At 44.3% G+C, this 24,345-nt stretch overlaps 1 protein-coding gene and 1 pseudogene across 1 annotated transcript in view; both read right to left on the reverse strand.

The window, feature by feature from the left end:
* Window positions 1-24,345, reverse strand: part of LOC126161695 (NADP-dependent malic enzyme-like) — a 395,549-nt gene that overhangs the window by 232,878 nt on the left and 138,326 nt on the right. The window lies entirely within an intron of this gene.
* Window positions 5,421-5,538, reverse strand: LOC126164271 (5S ribosomal RNA; annotated as a pseudogene).

Raw genomic sequence — 24,345 nt, forward strand, 5'->3', positions numbered from 1 at the left:
GGGCGGCGTTTGAGTTTCCATCCCGTTAAGTGAGCTTAACTCTTGGCTGCCTGTCTCACCGCTTACGCAGCTGCAGGGACTTTTCTCAGGTCGATCATTAGAGCACTGTCTGTGTATCACTCCCTTCTCTATTTGGTCTGATTATGTCAATTGTTTAAAAATAATATTTTGTTTTCATTAATTCGTATTGCGTGTGGCCTTCAGCTGACAAATAATTTGAATTCTTCTTAAAAAGACCTTCAGCTGTCAGTGTAGCTTGTGTTAGTCAATTTTTTAAAAAATGATTGTTTTAAAAAAAATGATTTTGGTATTTTCAACGTGTAATTGTCTTCCTGATTTGTGATTCAGGCCTTCAGCCGTTAATTGTTCCGAAGTATTGCTCGTGGCCTTCAGCCGACAAATAATTTGAATTCTTTCTTAATACGGCCTTCTGCCGTCAGTGTACTTTGTGTTACAGTCAATTTTTTAATGACTGTTTTGAAATTTTTTTGGTATTTTCAACGTGTAGTTGTCTTCCTCACTTCTAATTCAGGCCTTCAGACGCTAATTGTTCTGAAGTATTGCTAGTGGCCTTCAGCCGACAAATAATTTGAATTCTTTCGTAATAAGGCCTTCAGCCGTGCAACCAACGGTAACTGATTAGGTCCTGTCCACACATTTCCGTGCTATCCCTAAGTCCCACGTCTCATTGTCTACCCTCTGTATAGGCATAAGAGCGAAAAAGGAGTGATGGAGGTAAAACGCAAGTAGCCCATGAGCCCAGTGCCAACAACGAGCAACGTTGCCCGCCTGTCCCCTGGAGGCTAGACGAGGCGTTGCAGGAGAGCGCCACCGTTCGTAGCGTTCGCCGACCTCGCGGAGTCCAAAGGCAGCCAGCCGACTTGAGCGATCATGCGTTGCGACACGCCCCCTAGCCTCGGGCCTACAGCACGTGCTCCACCGCCAGCGGCGGCGAAGGAAACACGCTGGATGGCTCGGAAATTGCTGTAGCTGCGCAAGCCAGAGGCTGACTAACGCCGAATCACTCCAGCTCTGATGGCTTCCCTGCGGCCACGGACACTATTACGCCCACTCGGCGCTGCTGATTGCCACTTTGGAACATAATTTATTCCGGACGAGAAACGATCGAGGGAAGCTGACGTCGCTTTCCTGAGCAGTACACTGATTGGCCAAAAATCATGGGAGGCCACTGGATGTGATGACGATCGTCAGCGGCTGAATACTAAGCAGTCCTGTTATCTACACCAATATCTGAAATGGGCTCCAAACAGCCTGCATTCAAAGCGGCAGCGATCCACTTATGGCATTGAGCTTGAGTTTCTTCCGGAGAATAAAGTGTTCAAACAACTTACGGGAACGTAGTCGGCAGATGTCTTCGACAATCGCCGATCTGTCGACGTACGCACGTTTTATCATTTCTAAGGCAAAACTGCATCGAGAAAGCGCTCTGCAAGGAAGTTTAATACATTGGTGCGCGTAACTTAAAGATGAAAGTAACTTCTGCATATACCCTCATACTGCGAGAGGGGGAAGCACGTAATACACCTGGTAACGTTGACGAACATTATCGTTTTGGTGGTAGAGATGCTACTGTGTGTGGACATATAATGTTGCGGGGGCGTGCTGGCCTCCACGTCTAAAAACTGTACTCTCACCAGTCACCGTTACTGTGGCACTTCTGTGCGAGGCTTTTCAGGTGACTTTATTTTTTGGATTCTATACGTCAGTCGGTAAAAACGGAACCCCTATAGGATCACTGCTGGCCGGAGTGGCCGTGCGGTTCTAGGCGCTACAGTCTGGAACCGGGCGACCGCTACGGTCGCAGGTTCGAATCCTGCCTCGGGCATGGATGTGTGTCATGTCCTTAGGTTAGTTAGGTTTAATTAGTTCTAAGTTCTAGGCGACTGATGACCTCAGAAGTTAAGTCGCGTAGTGCTCTGATCCATTTGAACCATTTTGAAAGGATCACCCGGCGTAATGGTATGGGGTGCCATTGCTTACACGTCTCGGTCACCTCTTGTTCGCATTGACGGCACTTTGAACAGTGGACGTTACATTTCAGATGTGTTACGACCCGTGGCTCTACCCTTCATTCGATCCCTGCGAAGCCCTACATTTCAGCAGGATAATGCACGATCGCATGTTGTAGGTCCTGTACAGGCCTTTCTGGATACAGAAAATGTTCGACTGCTGCCCTGGCCAACACGTTCTCCAGATCTCTCACCAACCGAAAACGTCTGGTCAATGGTGGCCGAGCAACTGGCTCATCACAATACGCCAGTCACTACTCTTGATGAACTGTGGTATCGTGCTGAAGCTGCATGGGCGGCTGTACCTGTACACGCCATCCAAGTTCTGACTCAATGGTCAGGCGTATCAAGGCCGTTATTACGGCCAGAGGTAGTTGTTCTGGGTACTGATTTCTCAGGATCTATGCACCCAAATTGCGTGAAAATGTAATCACATGTCAGTTCTAGTATATTTGTCCAATGAATACCCGTTTATCATCTGCATTTCTTCTTGGTGTAGCAATTTTAATGGCCATTAGTGTATTTTGATACTCGCAAACAAATCTATAGGGTACTTCCAGTTAATCTAGAGTAATGAAATATGTCAAAAAGGAACGTTTCACAGTACAAGTAAAGAACAAAATCCGAAAATCGTCAACACTTAATTGTATCACACGACTTTTTTTCTCATTCGTTTTCCGACTGCCTGACTGTCCATTTAAGATCCATTATTCGCAGGAACAGGTACATGAATGAAGCTCCAATTTATGCAGCAAACTAAAGTTTATTTTCCCTTGGTGGTGCTTAAAATACAATCGTCCCTCATACGTTGAGTTTCTATCTTGTAGATATCGGAAGTAATTTACCCAGTAGTGCCCGTTATTCTAAACCATCTTATTCAGGCCTGGCCTGACGGACCTGCTCCTTCCGTGGTTTCCCTGTCTGAAGTTTGGTTTTTAGCGTAATGGTTGTAATATTGATGTAATGCTCAACTGTTAAATGGTACTTTATTATTTTCCCACGTCAGTATCTTGAATATGTCCAAGAAACTACCCTGATTGAGCAAATATGTTTTCAGAATTGTGTGATTCACTTTGGCCAGTGTTATAAGAAAATTATTTTTTCATTTATTTGTATTTAATCTATTTGTAACCTGTAAACCTGAATTGAAGAGTTTCCATTTTTAAAGTATGGTTGGAAAAATGCTCTGTATTTATGGTCGTAAGAAGGAGTAAGAGAATTCATAGGAAACGTGTTTTGGCCAGGCGGCCTTCTGTGATTCATCAAATACGTTTTCAGAATTATGTGACTCATCATTGGCTAGTGTATAAAATATTTATTCTTTTTTTCTGTTTATTTACTTGACCATATTTGTGTGTTGTTTACCTGCAAATTTGAACTGAAGAGTTTCCTTTTTTATGTACGTTTGAAAAATGTTCTATATTTATGATGGTAAGAGAGAATGAGAGAAATCAGAAGAATTGTGATTTTGCCAGGCAGCTGAATTATAAGATCTATCTGTGCAATAAAATATTGTTGGACTCGTGTGAAGTAACAAATGACTTGTGATAAATGGCCTGCACTTTAGCTGTTCCTTTATCCTGGGGCGTCGACTGACATTCCAAAAAAGGCAGGCTGAGTTTCGCACGAACTTTGCTTTCTCAAACCTTGCTGATTTGTGGATAAAAGGTTTTCCATCTCAAGGAAATTTAGTGTACTCGAATTGAGAATATTTTCAAGAATTCTGCAGCAAACCGATGTTAAGTACTCTGGTCTGAAATTTTGATGGTCAGTTATTTTACTATTCTTATACGCAGGAGTCACCTGCGCTTTTTTCCATTCGCCTGGGACTTTGCACAGGGCGAGAGATTCGCGATGAATGCAAGCTAAGTAATGGGCCAATGACGTAGAGTAAAACAGATTTGGGATTCCATCCCGACTTGGTGACTTATTTGTTTTCAACTCTTTCATTTGCTTCTCTACGCCAGGGATGCCTATTACTATGTCCTCCATATGGGAATCTGTGCGATGGTCAGCCGACAGTATGTTTGTATAATTCTCCCGCGTGAACGATTTCTTAAATGCAAAATTTAAAACTTCAGCTTTCTTTTGCTATGTTCTGTTGATACACCAAACTGGTCAAAGAGACTGGATAGAAGTCTTCGACCCGCTTGGCGGTTTTACGTAGGACCAGAATTTTCTCGGGTTCTTGGCAGGATCTTTTGCTCTCGGTCCTGAGAAATATTTGTTCGCGACAAATTTCCTGGGAGAGCAGAAAATAGTAGAACTGTGTTACGAATAATTCGACAATTCACTGATAAAATTTTCACAATCGTAGTGTCTGCTCAGAACGCGATCTGATTTCGCTACTTGCGCATCGACAGGCGAGTGTTCACCAGAGTACCTCAAACTAACAACCAGAGTACTATTGTACAAGTAGTCTGCTACCCGAATAGCTGCTTCCTTTATGTAGTGCACCCCTGACCTATCATGGCAGCCCCTTGCAACATTAAGACAGGATATTGTAATATATATTTGACTTTAAATGAATCGTACAACTTAAAACTAGCGAAAGAGATGCCAACAACACGAGTACAGAGAAAACGCCAACGCTTTTTTCTAGGTATATGCCATATGATCGAGAAAAGCCATATCTAGGAGGACTAGATTAAAAGGCATGACAACACTGATTAGTGACATGTCGCTATCCAACCTTTAATAATTGCATTGTGTGTTTTATTGATCGGGAATTTCCGGGAGAAGGACAGCGCAGGTGTAGGTGAAAGTCTGTGTTCACTAAAATTCCCCGCTGGTGGGACGAGAGGTGCGTGGCCCTCCCACGCGCTGGAGGCTACCTGTGGGTGAAGAGTGGCGTCTCGATATGTTCCCAGAATTTTTCGATGGAAGCTGGGTAAGAACCCTAAGAGGTTTTGGCCGTGTGTAAAAGCCGAAAGTGGATCAAAATCATCTATTTATTCACGCAGTTACCACACTTGCACCTAAAGGGAAGAAAATAGAGACAAGGCCCAAATACTGAATTTGGTCTTCCGAAATTATTTCACCGCGGAAGATCGTAACACAGTCCCTCCTATCAATAGTCACACGAACGGTGAAATGGCAGATATTGAGATAACCGATCGCGGAATAGCAAAACAACTACAATCGCGTAGCAGTGGAAAGGTGTCAGAACCAGATGATAGACCTATAAAGCACTCCGTCTTCAAGCCACAAGTGGCCCATCGGGACCATCCGACCGCCGTGTCATCCTCAGCTGAGGATGCGGATAGGAAGGGCATGTAGTCAGCACACAGTTTTCCCGGTCGTTATGATGGTTTTCTTTGACCGGAGCCGCTACTGTTCGGTCGAGTAGCTCCTGAATTGGCATCAAGAGGCTGAGTGCACCCCGAAAAATGGCAACAGCGCATGGTGGGCCGGATGGTCACCCATCCAAATGCCGGCCACGCCCGACAGCGCTTAACTTCGGTGATCTGACGGGAACCGATGTATCCACTGCGGTAAGGCCGTTGCCAGATACCTATAAGTTTCTACAAAAATTATACGAAAGAACTTGCTCTCCTTCTAACAGTAATTTACCGTAGATCACTTGAGCAACGAAGGGTACCTAGCGACCGGAAGAAAGTGCAGGTCATTCCCGTTTTTAAGAACAGCCATATATCATACGCACACAATTATAGACCTACATCGTTGACGTCAATCTGTTTTAGAATAATGAAACAAGTTTTATGCTGGAGAATTATGACGTTTTCGGGAACAGAAATCTCCTCTATAAAAATCAACATCGATTCTGCAAAAAGAGATCCTGCGAAATGCAGCTCGCTCTGTTCCTCCATGAGGACAACAGTACCGTAGACAACGGCGTTCAGGTTGATGCCGTGTTCCTTGATTTCAGGAACGCATTTTACACCGTCCAGCGCTGCCGTTTACCGAAAAAAATACGAACTTATTGAGTATTGGAGCACTTGTGACTGAATTCAAGACCTCCTTGCAGATGGAACTCAACACGTCGCTCTTAACGGAACAAAATCGGTCGATGTAAATCTAATTTCCGGAGTACCCAAAGCAACTGTGACAGGACCGTTACTGTTTACAATATATGTAAAAGATGTTGTAGAAAGCATCGGATGCTATTTAAGGCTGTTCACAGATGATGCGGTTGTTTGTAACAAAGTAGCAACGCCAGAAGATAGTAACGATTTGCATAATGACCTTCAGACAATTGATGAATGTTGCAGGCTCTGGCATTTCACCCTGAACGTAAATAAACGTAACATATTGCGCATACATAGAAAAAGAAATCCGCACTCTACGCCTACACTATAGATGACAAACAGCTGGAAACACTGTCTACCGTAAAATATCTAGGAGTAACTATCCAGACTCAGATTCATGGGAAGAATCTCAACGAAATGTAACTCGTCCGTAAAGGAAGTGGCTTATAAGGCGCTTGTTCGACCCATTGTTGAGTATTGTAGGATCAGCATTGTTTGAGGTTTCTGACAACAGGCAGGTTATTCGAATGCTTGAAGTTTAGTATTGTATTAGCAGTAAACACAATTAGCAGAATTTTTATTCAGATCTGTGAATTCGGTGATATATTCAGGCAATTAACGTAAATACTTTTTACATTTTATGATAATGTGGTGAGGATTACATGTATTACGCACTCAGTGAGAGACTAAGAACAACTTTTAGATGTCAGGAGCAACTTCGAAATTTCGAATAAAGTAATTATAACTGTCCTGCGATGATACATTCAGGTAATTAATGTAAATTATTTTTTGCGTTTTATCATAGTGAGAATGACATGTTTTTCTCAGGCCACTGCTGCATATGTTGTACGTACTTTTCGAAGTACAAGCCTTTTCCTATTCTGCTGTGTAATTCATCGGACTAAAAGACCTACTACTATATTTTCTGATTCATAAAGAAAGCAGAGCCCTAGAGAGCCTTTCATTGACCACCCTAAAGAGGTACGAGGCGTGTTTCTTAAGATAGTACCTTTTTGCCACACCGCGGCCGCAGTTCTACGGTCGGTGTTCTGTGCATGCGCACTGGGTACCTACATCTGTTGTCTACGCACTGACGCCATTACAGTCTGATTCTTCCTTGTTTATGTTGTGTACCGAGTGTTTAAGATGCCTCCGATAATCGTGAGTCCCGCCGACTGTGAAGTACGGGCTGTTATATGATTTCTTAGTGCTAAAGGCCTAAAAATGATCGATATGCATCGTGAGATCTGTGCAGTTTCGGATTAAACATTATGAGTGATGGAATGGTAAGAAAGTGGGTGAGAGCATTTAAAGATAGCCGCACAAATGTGCATGATGAACAACGGAGTGGGCGTCCTTCGGTCGTTAATCAAAGTTTGGTGCAGGAAGTGGACAATAAGGTGAGAGAAAGCAGACGCTTTACGATTTCCTCCTTGCGGGATGACTTTCCTAATGTTTTTCGCAGTGTTCTGTATGGCACTGTGACCGAGTACTTGAATGACCGAAAATTGTGCGCACGTTGGGTACCGAAAATGTTGACGGATGTGCACAAAACCAAACGTTTAGACAGTGCATTGACTTTCCTTGAGTGGTACCACAACAACGGTGATTATTTCTTAAGCCAAATAGTTACGAGCGATGAAACATGGGTGGCCTACGTCACACCAGAATCAAAGCAACAGTCCATGGAATGGCGGCATTCAGATTCACCCAGAAAAACGAAGTTTAAGCAAACAATTTCTGCACGGAAAATCATGTCACAGTTTTTTGGGACAGAAAAGGAGTATTTCTTGTGGAATTTCTGCCTCGTAATGATAAAATCAATGCAGTAGTTTACTGTAAGACATTGCACAATCTGCGCCGATCAATTCAGGACAAAAGACGTGGAAAGTTGAGCAAGGGCATCGTTTTGCTGCAAGACAATGCCCGTCTGCATGTGGCGAATCAGACCAAAGATCTCATCACATCTTGTTGATGGGAAACTCTAGATCATCCTCTGCAGAGCCCAGATCTTGCGCCCAGTGACTACCATCTGTTCCTGCACTTGAAGAAACACCTGGGCTGTCAGCGTCTTCAAGACGATGACGAAGTCAAAACAGTGGTGATGCAGTGGTTAACAAGTCAGGCGGCAGACTTCTATGAGGAGGGTTTTTAAAAACTGGTACAATGTTATGATAAGTGCCTCGATATTGACGGAAATTATGTAGAAAAGTAGATTAAGGTACACGCTTTCATGCAAAATAAAATTATTGATATATCTTAGCACGTCTTTTTTTAATTTCAAAACGGTACTTACTTAAAAAACACGCCTCGTAAACACAACGATTACCCCCATAAACCATGGACCTTGCCGTCGGTGGGGTAGCTTGTGTGCCTCAGCGATACATATAGCCGTCTCGAAAGTGTAACCACAATGGATGGATACCAGTCGAGAGGACAGACAAGCGTGTGGTTCCTGAAGAGGGACAGCAGCCTTTTGCGTAGTTGGAGAGCCAAGAGTCTGGTTTATTGACTGATCTGGCCTTCTAACATAAAACAAAATGGCCTTACTGTGCTGGTACTGCGAAAGCGAGGGGAAACTACAACCGTAATTTTTCCCGAGGGCATGCACCTCTACTGTGTGCTTAATTGATGATGGCGTCGTCTTGCGTAAAATATTCCGGAGGTAAAATAGATCGTCATTCGGATCACCGGACGAGGACTACTCAGGAGGATGTCGTCAGCAGTAGAAACAAAACTGGCATTCTAAGCATCGGAGCGTGGAGTGTTAGATCCCTTAGTCCAGGCTGTTCCAGCTAGTCGGCTCCGTCGTGAGCCGCGGAGCGCTCCCTGCTCCAGGGAGCCGTGTCGCTCGCTGTGACCATTCAAAGTGGGCCGGCACGCCGGCAGGTGGCACGGCAGGCTGAGGCAGGCGGCAAGGCAAGCGTTTTGATGTGCCAGTTGCGTCTTACAAGATCGACAACCTCGTACTCTTAGCTGCTAAGACGTGGTGACATGCTACACCAGGAAATACGATGTTCAGGAAATAAATAAGGAACAACTGTTTTACAAATTTATTGGGCCTCTTTAGCTTGACATTTTCTTTTCATTACAAGATCGGAAATATCTGGCGTCAAAGTGTTCGCAGCGTTAATGCGGAGGATGGCCTTTATTGTTGCATCCTGAAGAAACGATCGTTCCTTACTTTTTACTCTTTTCATTGCTGAGAAAAGCTGCTCACAACAATACGTAGATCCCATAATGCAGATGATCTGAGCGGCATCGTTGTGAAGCTTGGGAAATGTTTTTTGCTGTAATGAACGATACCATCGTGACAAATCCAACGTGTTGTAGTACCTCTCTTTCAACAAAGTTGAATTTTGCAAATCAATAATCTCCAACTGAAGTGACGATGACAAGTCATCGGGGGAAACTGAAAAAGGAGTGCTGAGCACCGTAAGTTCCATTTCCAAACTAGTGAGATCTCGGAATCGTGTTTCAAACGACGTGATGAGCTGCTTTAACTTTGCTTGGTAATCGCCGAAAGTAGTACCTTCAGGTAGTTTTAAAGAAGCAAGACGATTGAAGAACGTTAAATGTCCATTACTCATCTGCCTCTCAAATAAACGTAACTTTTCCATGAACGCTTTGATCTGGTCGTGCATGTCAACGATTAACTGCCTTTTGCCCTGCAATGACAGATTTAAATTATTCAGATGCATAGTTATGTCAGCTAGGAACGCCAGGTATGATATCCATTTTATATCTTCCAGACAACGCATTTCTTCCCCTTTCATTTCGAGAAGAAGGGATATTTCCTCACGAATGGCAAAGAAAACATCAAGAACTTTTCCCCGACTCAGCCAACGAACTGTACTGTGGTAAGGTATATCCCCATATTCCGCTTCCATATCTTTCAGGAATCCTTTGAATTGGCGATGATTCATACCGTGACGCCGCACAAAATTCACACATTTCACGACATCTTTCATTAGGCCACCTAGCTCTACTGTTTCAGCACACAGTGCCTCTTGGCGAACAAAACAATGAAGAGTCAAAATGTCTTTCCCAAATTCGTCCCTGAGTTTATTTTTCAAACGAGAAGCAAAACCTTGGTGACGCCCGATCATTTGTGGTGCAGCGTCTGTCGCTACAGAATGGAGCTTATCCCACGGGAAATCCATATTGTCCACTGATTCACAAACAGCTTCAAAAATTTCACGTCCTGTTGCGGTGTAATCGAGTGGTACCACATCCAAGAGTTCTTTAGTTACTTGCAGCTCCATGTCGACACCACACACAAACACTGCCAGCTGAGCACAGTCCGATATGTCGGTGCTTTCGCCAAGCGCTAGCTAAAATGCAACAAAGCTCTCCGCTTTTTCCCTGAGCTGTGTCTCTAAAACCGCTGCCATATTCAGGATTTGACGAGACATTGTTTGCTTCGACAGGCAAACTCAGGCAAACCCCTTCAATTGCCTGCACCTCCCTTGGAAACAAATATTCTGCAACTGCTACCACGCACGATTTTACGAATGGTCCCACCGAAAACGGCTTGTCACCGGTCGCAAAGACGTGAGCGATCCTGTAGCTTGCTCGAATTGCAGGTTCAATAGTGTTTTCTCCGCTCTCATTCACCTGAAAATTATAAACGCATTACAGAACACGAACTATGTTGAATGTTTCGATACCCTCCGTATTACACCTCCTGGTATGTAGTTCTTAAGCCTGGCTACCAATTCTCTGCGTGCAACGCCTTCTACCTGATCGTAGTGCGCTGCGTGAAGACGTGTATAATGTCGGTGTATATTTTACCTCCTTGCAGAATTAAATACTTTATGACATACAAGACACTGCGGACGACCATCCCTCTCAGTGAATAGAAAGGTATCCTCCAATAGAGGTACAGGGCTCCCGCGGCTAGTCATAGCTGTCATTGAACACGGATTATTGCGTCAGTTGCGGCTGCATGCGGCCAGGGGGCAGTGAGTTCGCTTTCCCCCTCCACGCGGGCTCCGAGCTGCCGCAGTGAGCGCTCCGGAGCGCTCCGGCTCCCTGGAGCTCGGTTGGAACAGCCTGCCTTAGTCGATCAGGTTGGTTAGAAAATTTAAAAGGGAAAATGGATAGGCTGAAGTTAGATATAGTGGGAATTAGTGAAGTTCGGTGGCAGGAGCAACAGGACTTCTGGTCATGTGAATAAGGGATTACAAAAACAAAGTCAAATAGGGGTATGCAGGAGTAGGTTTAATAATGAATAAAAAAAATAGGAAGGCGGGTAAGCTACTGGGAACAGCATAGTGAACACATTATCGTAGCCAAGATAGACACGAAGCCCACACCTACCACAGTAGTTCAGATTTATATAACACCGCATATGATGAAGAAATTGATGTATGATGAGATAAAGGAAATTATTCAGATAGCTAAGGGAGACGAAAATTTAATAGTCATAGGGGACTGGAATTCGACTACAGGAGAAAGAAAAGAAGGGAAAATAGAGACTATGAACTGGGAGAAAGGAAAGAAAGAGAAGACTACCTATAAAATTTTGCACAGAGCCTAATTTAATCACCGCCAACGCTTGCTTAAGAATAACAAAAGAAAGTTGTATACGTGTAAGAGACCCAGAAACACTGGAAGGTTTCAGTTGATTATACAGGGTCAGTCACTAAATATTGCCACCAAGAATAACTCCGAAAGTATGATACGAGCTGAAAAATTTGTGAGACAAAAGTTGCATGGGACAGCGGGGGCCGTAATACGACTTTGGTTTTTTGTTGCTGGCCGCTGTAGCCGAGTGGTTCTAGGCGCTTCAGTGCAGAAACGCGCTGCTGCTACGGTCGTAGGTTCAAATCCTGCCTCGGACATGGATGTGTGTGATGTTCTTAGGTTAGTTAGGTTTAACTAGGGGACTGATGACCTCAGATGTTAAGTCTCATAGTGCTTAGAGCCATATGACGCATGTGAACCATGTGTTTTTTGTTGCTAGGTGGGGTCGCCTCAGAGATATGAAGGTCAACTTCGTTTTATTTTTTTTAATGGGACACTATAGTTTGGTACTTACACACACCAAAAAAAGTTTTGCATCAACTCGGTTCCGAGAGTTCCGGGACGTGTACAGAAAACTGGGCTAGAGACCAACACAAACATCATTTCCTTCCTTTTTATTGCTCATGAAAACCACACATTGCATGTTGTACTACCATACAGTGAGACCTTCAGAGGTGGGGATCAGATTGCTGTATACATCGGTACCTCTAATACCCAGCAGCACGTCCTCTTAAATTGATACATGCCTGTATTCGTCGTGGCATACTATCCACAAGTTCATCAAGGCACTGTTGGTCCAGATTGTCCAACTCCTCAACGAGGTATGTCATCGGCAGTTCCTGTCTCTCAGTATCTCCTCCATGTCCGAACAACACCGTTCAGGTTCACTCCGAAGCCCCTGGATGCTGCCATAAATTTAGCAAGTAACCTTGTAAATAGAGACAGAAGTTTTTGCTTAAATCCTGAATGACAACCTGCTCTCTCTGTGTTCAAGCAACAAAAGACAGATTTAATGCTACCTTGTGTGTGTGTGTGTGTGTGTGTGTGTGTGTGTGTGTGTGTACGTGTTGTCTTTCGGCAGGTGGTCCGCATCCAAAAACATTGCTGCATTTGTGCCTTGGAAATAACAAGATGTGGACGTGAGAAAATTGTCGGCTGTTGTCCAATACATCACTTATTGCATTTCCATCAGCTGTCTGACTTATAGTAGACCATCACTCGCTCCAAGTGGCTCTGAGGGGACGACGTGGTTTCTGTTCATCAATCACTTAGCGTTGTCCTATGCCGTTGTTTACGCGTGTGGAAACATTGCCTCTGCAACAGTGTAACATCCACCGTAGATACCGTTCACCACGCAAACCCGAATTCTTGCTTAATCCTAGATATGTTACGACTCATGATTTTTGCACCGATTTTCGTACCACGTACCGCGTTCAAAGTCTGTTACCTGGCGACGTGGTGACATGTTCTCTACACAGCTGGCAATAACTGACTGCTCAGATATACTGGCTCCATATGCCGCAACCATTCGCAACATTCGGAGGTTGTACACAGCTCATCTTTAGACGCGACATCCCTTCCCGTGACTTTTGGCCACTCAATATATTACGGAAGTATGACTCTTCACAAACTATAATGACGAGCTAGAGAGCAATACCGGGGAGTGAACGAAAATATGAAAACACGATAAAAACAACAAATTACTTTGCCTATTGAAAGGTGTGTGTGCAAGCGCGCGTAGCCTCGGCAAAGAAGCTGCATTGCAAAGAGATGAGACAGTGCAGAAAACAGATTCTTTCTTTAATTAAATTTCACAGGGACCAACTTTAGTGTCAAAGTAATCGGTTTTTCATCAAAGTTCAAAGATTTTGTGATAACAGTAATTTTCAGACAGGTCATGATTGTCTTAGAATTCTTGCAGTTAGTTTGCTCTACGCATTCTCGCAGTTAAATTTTGTAACCAACAGTTTCCATTACGCCAACTGCCAGCTTCAAGATTTGGTATTCGCACCATTCAAAACGGGAGCCCGAAGTTTAGCATCTAACAGACAGTTTAACATTAAAACACAATCAACATAAGAGATCCACTTTCACTAAAATAAATTTAAACAAATAATTTTCACTATTACGGTGTAGGTAAACCACTGGCTTTCAAAACAGCTTCCAGTCGTCTCGGAATGGAAAAGTACAGGTCCTGATTGGTTTTCAAGGGAATTTGAAAGCGATCACGCAACCTTATCTTCAAAGAAGACTACAAAAGTTCAATAACACTGATATATGGTGACTTTGGTGGCAAGGGGACACCCGATAATTCATCCTCGTGCTCACAAAACCTATCCTGGACGATGCGAGCTGCGTGAACACGGGTCCTGCCGCCATTGGGGAAAAAACATTGTACCATGTCATTGACCTGACCAGCCAAAATGGTTCCGTAATCCTTGGCAGTAATGCGATCTTGCAGAATACCCATGACACCCATGGAATAGTATGATATACTGTAGATGTCCAAATCATCACCAAATCCTCGCTGTGTTTCGCTCTTGGGACGCAAACTGGACCGAAAGTTGGAAAATGTGTGAAACAAGACTCATCCGACCAAATGACTTTCCTCTGTTGTCAATAGTCCAGGTTTTCTGGCTTCGGCACCACGTTTTCCTGGTATGGACACTGGAATCACTGATGAGTGGTTTTGGAATTGCAGTTCGCCATGCAATCCCCTGGTTATGGAGCTCTATTCATGTTGTTTTGGTGCTGACAGGGTGCAATACTAAGTTTTTTCCAATCCCTGCATTAGTGTATCTAATAATATCATACTATTCCTTGATAATCCCATGGCTTCTTAAGAATCCTTATTGCAAGGGAGTTGCTCCAAAATTGAATAGAATTTTCTCCGCACAGTATATATATAAAAAGAACTTTAAATAAAAATAGTCGAACGAAGTAGCTGCATCGATAATCACACTACTGACCATTAAAATTTCTACACCACGAAGATGTGCTCCAGACACGAATTTTAACCGACAGGAAGAAGATACTATGATATGCAAACGATTAGCTTTTCAGAGCATTCACGCAAGGTTGGCGCCGTTGACGACAATGTGCTGACATGGGGAAAGTTTCCATCCGATTTCTCATTCACAAACAGCAGTTGAGCGGCGTTGCCTGCTGAAACGTTGTTGTGATGCCTCGTGTAAGGAGGAGAAATGCGTACCATCACGTTTCCGACTTTGATAAAGGTCGGATTGCAGCCTATCGCGATTGCGGTTTATCGTATAGCGACATTGACGCTCGCGTTGGTCGAGATCCAATGACTGTTAGCAGAATATGGAATCGGTGGGATCAGGAGGATAATACGGAACGCCGTGATGGATCCCAACGGCATAGTATTACTAGTAGTCGAGATGACAGGCATCTTATCCGCATGGCTGTAACGATCGTGCAGCCACGTCTCGATCCCTGTCTAGAGATGGGGTCGATTGTAAGACAACAACCGTCTGCACGAACAGTTTGACGACGTTTGCAGCAGCATGGACTATCAGCACGGAGACCATTGCTGCGGTTACCCTTGAGGCTGCATCACAGACAGGAGCGCCTGCGATGGTGTACTCAACGACGAACCTGGGTGGACGTCATTTTTTCTGATGAATCCAGGTTCTGTGTACAGCATCATGATGGTCGCATCCGTGTTTGGCGACATCGCAGTGAACGCACATTGGAAGCGTGTATTCGTCATCACGATACTAGCATATCACCCGGCGTGATGGTAAGGGGTGCCATTGGTTACACGTCTCGGTCTCCTCTTGTTCGCATTGACGGCACTTTGAACAGTGGACGTTACATTTCAGATGTGTTACGACCCGTGGCTCTACCCTTCATTCGATCCCTGCGAAACCATACATTTCAGCAGGATAATGCACGACCGCATGTTGCAGGTCCTGTACAGGCCTTTCTGGATACTGGCCAGCACATTCTCCAGATCTCTCACCAATGGAAAACGTCTGGTTAATGGTGGCCGAGCAACTGGCTCATCACAATACGCCACTCACTACTCTTGATGAACTGTGTTATTGTGTTGAAGCTGCATGGGCAGCTGTACCTGTACACGCCATCCAAGCTCTGTTTGACTCAATGCCCAGGGGTATCAAGGCCGTTATTACTGCCAGCGGTGGTTGTTCTGGGTACTGATTTCTCAGGATCTATGCACCCAAATTGCGTGAAAATGTAATCACATGTCAGTTCTAGTATAATATATTTGTCCAATGAATACCCGTTTATCATCTGCATTTCTTCTTGGTGTAGTACTTTTTATGGCCAGTAGTGTACTTGGTGGAAGGATTCTGCCTTTCTACAGACATATGTACATTGATTTGCAAGTCTCCCTCGTTTTAAAACTGGGAGAAGGAACCCAGTCTCTTTATCATAGGCGATGTACTTAAAACGTCAGCTATTTGACAATTCCCAATACTGTGTGCAGCTGCAGGTAATCGTTTCAATTTGTCATGAAGTTTCAAAACAGCCCACTTCCTGCTGTATGGTGAAACACTCATTCAGAAAACAATCTATGGGCTATTACTAAGCCATCCTTTACCACGTCTTTTATCTAAGCAGCTTCAGATGAGAAAAGTACGCAGAAGAGCTTACGAGGACTTAAGGAACCACGTAATCATTGACTGACTGATCCGTTGGTTCTTTGTAGAATATTTTATTGTGACTGTTGATGTCGTAATAGCCGAAAACCGGTTTGTTAAATAAATAATAAATATTGTAGGATACTGTAACCAGTGTTGTGTGTGTTTTCATTAATAATTACGTAAGCACTTTAGAAACTATGTGACACATGTCGTCTCGCTTAGATCAACGTACGACAAGTGTTGAACAGTCTCAGAAGGCTGTACATGTTCCGTATTTTATGCAGACTCAGTTTTGATGCTGTACGGATAACAAGTGCGTCACACTGTGTGAGTGAAATAGCGTGGCAACTGGAAACGTATTCTCAAGTTCAAGTACGCGGAGCAGCACGAATCTTGTGGGCAAAAAGTCTAAATTACACACTGATTCACCGTGAAACTCTAGCGATATCTCCATCTCTTCGGCAAGCTGAAAGAACATAAGAACATGGACGAAAGATTTTTTTGATGAGACAATAGCTCCGTGTCGAAGAAGAGGATTCCTGTCGTCGAGGAATTGAAGAGTAGAAAGTTCCGGCCATTGTTTACAGAGACTTGGTGACTGTGTTGAAACATAATGTCATGCATCTGTGTCACTTTGACGTATAATGCAGCGTTCAATAAATGTGACTTGGGCTGCCATAATAACGAGCTCGGTGGTGCCTTCCTGAGATAACTGCAGTACGTGTTAGCGATTCCGTCTCGCTTAGTGGGCATGAGGAATCTCTGGACGCGCCAGCTTTCAAAGTAACTTTATCGGCGAGAGAGAGAGAGATAGAGAGAGTGACTCAAATCTTACCAAGCTCTATGGCCGGAAATGTCTCGGTGATAATACAAACATTTCCTCTCAGTGTCTTCCCTTTTCCACGGTATCTGTTTGTTGACGAAGACAGTTTCGGTGAAAGTACGTCTCTGACTTTCCCTTGAATTACTGTGTTCACGGTCGGCAGTTCTGCTCCGTTCATCAGTAGATGTGAAGATTCCCTCTCACATGAGTCGAAGAGAGAATCAGAAATGAACTCCAATTTAAAAAACAAAATATCGCCGCATGTAGTTGCAGAGTTTTACCAGACAAGGCCCGTGTTACGATACGGAAACAGATAACGATAGTAGCGCTCGCAGTGGCCTGGCAGTGAATTTCTAAAATGGGAAAACATGGCACGAAAATCCGTATTCTCGCTTTGCAAAATAAAAGAATTAGATAACATTTTTCAATTATATTTTTTGGGTGGGCCTCTTACTCTGATGGTGAATTGTATACTTGGAAACATTTTTGTGACCTTACGAAGTAATACGTTCGAGAAATCTCAATCAAAACAAATATCACGTAGCTGGGGGTTCACTGTCTTGTAAAGTTTTGTAAGTGACATAGTGGTCGGCTTTTGACTGTAAAACTGTTTGTCTGTGAGCACCAATATCGCAATTTTGACCGGGTGTCCATTATCAAGTGGAAATAAATGTGCTTTAGCACTTGTCAAAATCTAAAAAAATCGTCTGACATGCGTGATGTGACACAGATTGTGGTTCATCGCATTCTGTTCCTGATTGCAACGTTCTTGCGTGTATGGCACTCTTTGAATTGCATTGGGAATGTGTTGCCCATATTCTAATTTATTGTACCATGCTTTCGTAACATCGTGCGGAGGAAATGATTCCATATTTGTTTTTGTTTCATATGAAACAGAAGCTGGTTTCGTCGCATGGTGTTCCTATTATCCTAAGGACAAACACACACACCCATGCCCGAGGGAGGACTCGAACATCCGCCGGGACCAGCCGCACGGTCCATGACTGCAGCGCCCTAGACCGATCGGCTAATCCCGCGCGGCTCTTCTTCATCTCCCAGTACCTACTGCAACCTTCATCCTTCTGAATCTGCTTAGTGTATTCATCTCTTGGTCTCCCTCTACTATTTTTGCCCTCCACGCTGCCTTCCAGTACTAAATTAGTGACCCCTTGATGCCTCAGAACATGTCCTACCAACCGATCCCTCCTTCTAGTCAAGGTGTGCCACAAATTTCTCTTCTCCCTAACTCTCTTCAATACCTCCTCATTAGTTATGTGATCTACCCTTCTAATCTTCAGCATTCTTCTATAGCACCACATTTCGGAAGCTTATATTCTCTTCTTGTCCAAACTATTTATCGTCCACGTTTCACTTCCAGACATGGCCACACTCCATACAAATACTTTCAGCAACGACCTTTTTACACTTAAATCTATACTCGATGTTAACAAATTTCTCCTCTTCAGAAACGCTCTCCTTGCCATTGCCAGTCTATATTTTATATCCCCTCTACTTTGACCATCATCAGTTACTTTGCTCCCCAAATAGCAAAACTCATTTACTACTTTAAGCGTCCCATTTCCTAATCTAATACCCTTTGCATCACCCGATTTCATTCGACTACATTCCATTATCCCTTATCTGCGTAACTACTGTACCATTTTTAGCATTTGCAAGGAAGAATGTTGTAGTCACTGAAAGACTAGAAAGCATACTCATTTATATCCATACTCTGCAAGTAACTGTGAAATGCATGATACTCAGTGGCAAGGAGCAACATTATTCAAAGTTGCAATATATACTCATTCCGTGACACGATGTAATAAAGTTGAATACCAATTCTGTCAAAAGCTGCCCACATGGAATTCTCCATTAAAGGCGAGAAAGTACAGAAAACAGATGCAAACAAAAATGAAGTAGAATAAAGACAATGTACTTGCAAGCATTTAAATCGAGCAGTTCACATACGGATTCGTAAACCGTAACCAATGTGCATTAGACCACCGAACACCATGCGACGAAACCAGCTTTTGTTTTATATGGAACAGAGATCCATAGGATCATTTACTCCACCCAGTATTATAGATGCAAGCAGAAATCAACCAGAATTCAAACAATATATTTATCTGTGTCTATGTCTCACAATTATTCTGCAATTCACTGTTAAGAGCTTGGCAGTAGGTTCATGAACCACCTTCAAGCTATTTCTCTGCCTTTATGCTCTCGAGCAGCACATGGGAAAAACGAACACTTAAATCTTTCCGTGCGAACTCTGATTTCTCTTATCTTATTATGATAATCATTTCTTCCTATGTAGGTGGGCGCCAACAAAACATTTTCACACTCTGAGGAGAAAGCTGGTGATTGGAATTTCATGAGAATATCCTGCCCCAACGAAAAACTCCTTTGTTTTAATGATTGCCACCCCAATTCGCGTATCATGTCTGTGCCAGTGTCTTCCCTATTTCGCAATAATACAAAACGAGCTCCCCTTCTGTGAACTTATTTCAAAATTGTTCAAATGGCTCTGAGCACTATGGGACTTAACATCTGAGGTCATCAGTCCCCTAGAACTTAGAACTACTTAAACCTAACTAACCTAAGGACATCACACACATCCATGCCCGAGGCAGGATTCGAACCTGCGACCGTAGCGGTCGCGCGGTTCCAGACTGAAGCGCCTAGAACCGCTCGGCCACAACGGCTGGCTGAACCTTTTTGATGTGCTCTGTCAATCCTAGTTGATGCGGATCCGACACCACACAGCAGTACTCCAGAAGAGGGCGGACAAGCTTAGTGTAAGCAGCCACTTTACTACACCTGTTGCATTTTGTAAATGTTCTGCCAATAAGTCGCCGTCTCGTTTCCTTTCCCCACGACATTAACTGTGTAATCATTCCACATTAAGCTATTCATAATTTATAATGCAATTCAGAGGGCAGCAACCACAAGAAGCCGTAATCAGAAACACAATGCAATGAAACCAGTTTCTCTTTACTAGGAAACAAAAACAAATATGGAAGATTTTGCATGACTCAATAAGAAAACGTGATGATGAAGGATTGATAAACTTGCAGCGCAAAATGGCCTTACAGTGAAGCACGGTGGTGTTATCGGGAACTCTGTATGAGTTGCATCCCCATGGTTAAAGCGTCATCTCATTGCCAAAAACTTGTTATGTTTTTAGTTATATTTTGTAAGTAGGCTGTTTATGTTTTCTTATTGGCAACTATGCAAGTAGGCTGTTTATGTTTTCTTATTAGCAACGTTACGTAGCGCTCTGTATGAAAATCACTGGCTGTGCTGTGTGCAGTCTGTGGCTAGTTTGCATTGTTGTTGGCCATTGTAGTGTTGGGCAGCTGGATGTGAACAGCGCGTAGCATTGCGCAGTTGGAGGTGAGCCGCCAGCAGTGGTGGATGTGGGGAGAGAAATGGCGGAGTTTTGAAATTTGTAAGACTGGATGTCATGAACTGCTATATATATTATGACTTTTGAACACTATTAAGGTAAATACATTGTTTGTTCTCTATCAAAATCTTTCATTTGCTAACTATGCCTATCAGTAGTTAGTGCCTTCCGTAGTTTGAATCTTTTATTTAGCTGCCAGTAGTGGCGCTCGCTGTATTGCAGTAGTTCGAGTAACGAAGATTTTTGTGAGGTAAATGATTTGTGAAAGGTATAGGTTAATGTTAGTCAGGGCCATTCTTTTGTTGGGATTTTTGAAAGTCAGATTGCGTTGCGCTAAAAATACTGTGTGTCAGTTTAAGCACAGTCATGTATAATTTTTCTAAGGGGACGTTTCAATTTCACGACATTGTACCATGTATGTGTGTCTTAACCTTGGACGTAGTTATGTTTCTCGTATCTAACTACGATGAAAAAGATACCATTACTTTTGTGATGACCCGCCCACGTGAGAGCTATCAGCTACCAGTGAGTCACTGATCTGAGCCCTACAACCAGTAAAGACTTATTCTTCTTGTATGGGTTCGCACGAAGTCGACTCAGATTTTTAAGCAGCCCACGGAGGTGCTGTGCGAGTTGGAGATCATCAGAGATTGAACATATGCTCAGCTCGGGAAGTAAACAGAAAGGAGGACTCACGGCATATTTCAGGAACCGTCCCGTCATTCGGTTGAAATGGTTGACGGCAACTAGAGAAAACTTATAACAGGGTGAGAGGAAATTTTAACCGCTGTTCTTTCAGTTACAAAATGAGGGAAAAAGTATTTCAGTTTAACGTCCCGCCTATGTCGAGCCCGTAAGAGACGGAGCGCTAGCTGGGGTTTGACTCGGATGAGACGTAGAATCGGCCGTCACCCCACTGAAGCAATAATGCCTGTGTTTCCTTTAGTTATTTAGGGAAAACCACAACATACATGTAACAATGGGTAAAATATTAAAATCTGGCTGAGCCACATAAAATTCGTGATATCATCACATGTCACACGAGGCGTTTCGAGAGCAGGCTTTCGTCTACATCTACATCTACATCTACATGACTACTCTGCAATTCACATTTAAGTGCTTGGCAGAGGGTTCATCGAACCACAATCATACTAGTGCACCTGTTGCATTTTGTAAATGTTCTGTCCTCAGTTAAAATACACTGAAGAGCCAAATAAACTTGTACAACTGCCTAATATCGTGTAGGGCCCCGCGAGGCCACTCGATTAATGTCTGAAGCAGTGCTGGAGGGAACTGACACCATGAATCCTGGAGGCCTGTCCATAAATTGTTAAGAGTACGAGTGGGTGGAGATCTCTTCTGAACAGCACGTTGCAACGCGTCCCAGACATGGTCAATAGTGTTTAAACTCGGAAGGATTGCATTTCTGTCACAGTCAACGATTCTCTCCATTCCTCGCGGGATCTTTTTTCGGCCGCAGTGATGTCGGAGATTTGATGTTTTACCGGATTCCTGATATTCGCGGTACACTTGTGAGATGACCTTACGGGAAAATCCCCACTTCATCGCTACCTCGGAGATGCTGTAATCCATCGCTCGTGCGCCGACTATAACACCACGTACAAACTCACTTAAATCTTGATAACCCGCCATTGTAGTAGCAGTAACCGATATAACAATTGCGCCAGATGCTTGTTGTCTTCTATAGGCGTTGCCGACCGCAGCGCCATGTTCTGCATGTTTACGTATCTCTGTCTTTGAATACGCATACCTGTACCGGTTTCTTTGGCGCTTCAGTGTATATAATATATGATATATTCACAAGATGAAAACAGAAAAATCTTCAGGTCAAAGACTTTCTACCTTACTTAGCATTCAGTCCTTTTCAGGTTCAAAGCAAAGGCTCTAAGCACTATGGGACTTAACATCTGAGGTCATCAGTCACATAGACTTAGAACTACTTAAAGCTAACTAACCTAAGGACATCACACACATTCATGCCCGAGTCCATTTCAGGAACTGTTTGTTCGGTGATTTTAGTATTTTCTATGCTGTCAAAATGTTGACATCTTTAAAGATTCTCGTACATTTTAGTTGGAGATAAAAGCCTTAGCTCGAAAGGCTTCGTGCGAATTGGTGATCTTATCACGAATTTTGTGTGTGCTAAGGGCATAGTCTACTTAGCCGCTTAACATCAAAGGGGCTAGCGAGTTCGTTGTGTCGGCCGCGGTGGCCGAGCGGTTCTAGGCGCTTCAGTCCGGAACTGCGCGACTCCTACGGTCGCAGGTTCGAATCCTGCCTCGGGCATGGATGTGTGTGATGTCCTTAGGTTAGTTAAGTTTAAGTAGTTCTAAGTTCTAGGGGACTGATGACCTCCGATGTTAAGTCCCATAGTGCTCAGAGCCATTTGAACAATTTTTTTCGAGTTCGTTGTCCCCAACCAATCTACGAACCATGGTTACTACATTGTCCTTTGACCTTTCTCGGAAGACAGTTTGGTGATTAGGCGGTTTACGTCACCTCTACTCTTTGTCAGTCACATCTCCGTACAAACATTTATCCTGCCACCGGAAATCGATTTGCTTTTTTTTCACATTGAATGCCACCGCGATGTCGCAACTACGTAACCAGGTAAATACACTCCTGGAAATGGAAAAAAGAACACATTGACACCGGTGTGTCAGAGCCACCATACTTGCTCCGGACACTGCGAGAGGGCTGTACAAGCAATGATCACACGCACGGCACAGCGGACACACCAGGAACCGCGGTGTTGGCCGTCGAATGGCGCTAGCTGCGCAGCATTTGTGCACCGCCGCCGTCAGTGTCAGCCAGTTTGCCGTGGCATACGGAGCTCCATCGCAGTCTTTAACACTGGTAGCATGCCGCGACAGCGTGGACGTGAACCGTATGTGCAGTTGACGGACTTTGAGCGAGGGCGTATAGTTGGCATGCGGGAGGCCGGGTGGACGTACCGCCGAATTGCTCAACACGTGGGGCGTGAGGTCTCCACAGTACATCGATGTTGTCGCCAGTGGTCGGCGGAAGGTGCACGTGCCCGTCGACCTGGGACCGGACCGCAGCGACGCACGGATGCACGCCAAGACCGTAGGATCCTACGCAGTGCCGTAGGGGACCGCACCGCTACTTCCCAGCAAATTAGGGACACTGTTGCTCCTGGGGTATCGGCGAGGACCATTCGCAACCGTCTCCATGAAGCTGGGCTACGGTCCCGCACACCGTTAGGCCGTCTTCCGCTCACGCCCCAACATCGTGCAGCCCGCCTCCAGTGGTGTCGCGACAGGCGTGAATGGAGGGACGAATGGAGACGTGTCGTCTTCAGCGATGAGAGTCGCTTCTGCCTTGGTGCCAATGATGGTCGTATGCGTGTTTGGCGCCGTGCAGGTGAGCGCCACAATCAGGACTGCATACGACCGAGGCACACAGGGCCAACACTCGGCATCATGGTGTGGGGAGCGATCTCCTGCAATGGCCGTACACCACTGGTGATCGTCGAGGGGACACTGAATAGTGCACGGTACATCCAAACCGTCATCGAACCCATCGTTCTACCATTCCTAGACCGGCAAGGGAACTTGCTGTTCCAACAGGACAATGCACGTCCGCATGTATCCCGTGCCACCCAACGTGCTCTAGAAGGTGTACGTCAACTACCCTGGCCAGCAAGATCTCCGGATCTGTCCCCCATTGAGCATGTTTGGGACTGGATGAAGCGTCGTCTCACGCGGTCTGCACGTCCAGCACGAACGCTGGTCCAACTGAGGCGCCAGGTGGAAATGGCATGGCAAGCCGTTCCACAGTACTACATCCAGCATCTCTACGATCGTCTCCATGGGAGAATAGCAGCCTGCATTGCTGCGAAAGGTGGATATACACTGTACTAGTGCCGACATAGTGCATGCTCTGTTGCCTG

The sequence above is a fragment of the Schistocerca cancellata genome, chromosome 2 (assembly GCF_023864275.1).
Source record: "Schistocerca cancellata isolate TAMUIC-IGC-003103 chromosome 2, iqSchCanc2.1, whole genome shotgun sequence".
Lineage (NCBI taxonomy): Eukaryota > Metazoa > Arthropoda > Insecta > Orthoptera > Acrididae > Schistocerca > Schistocerca cancellata.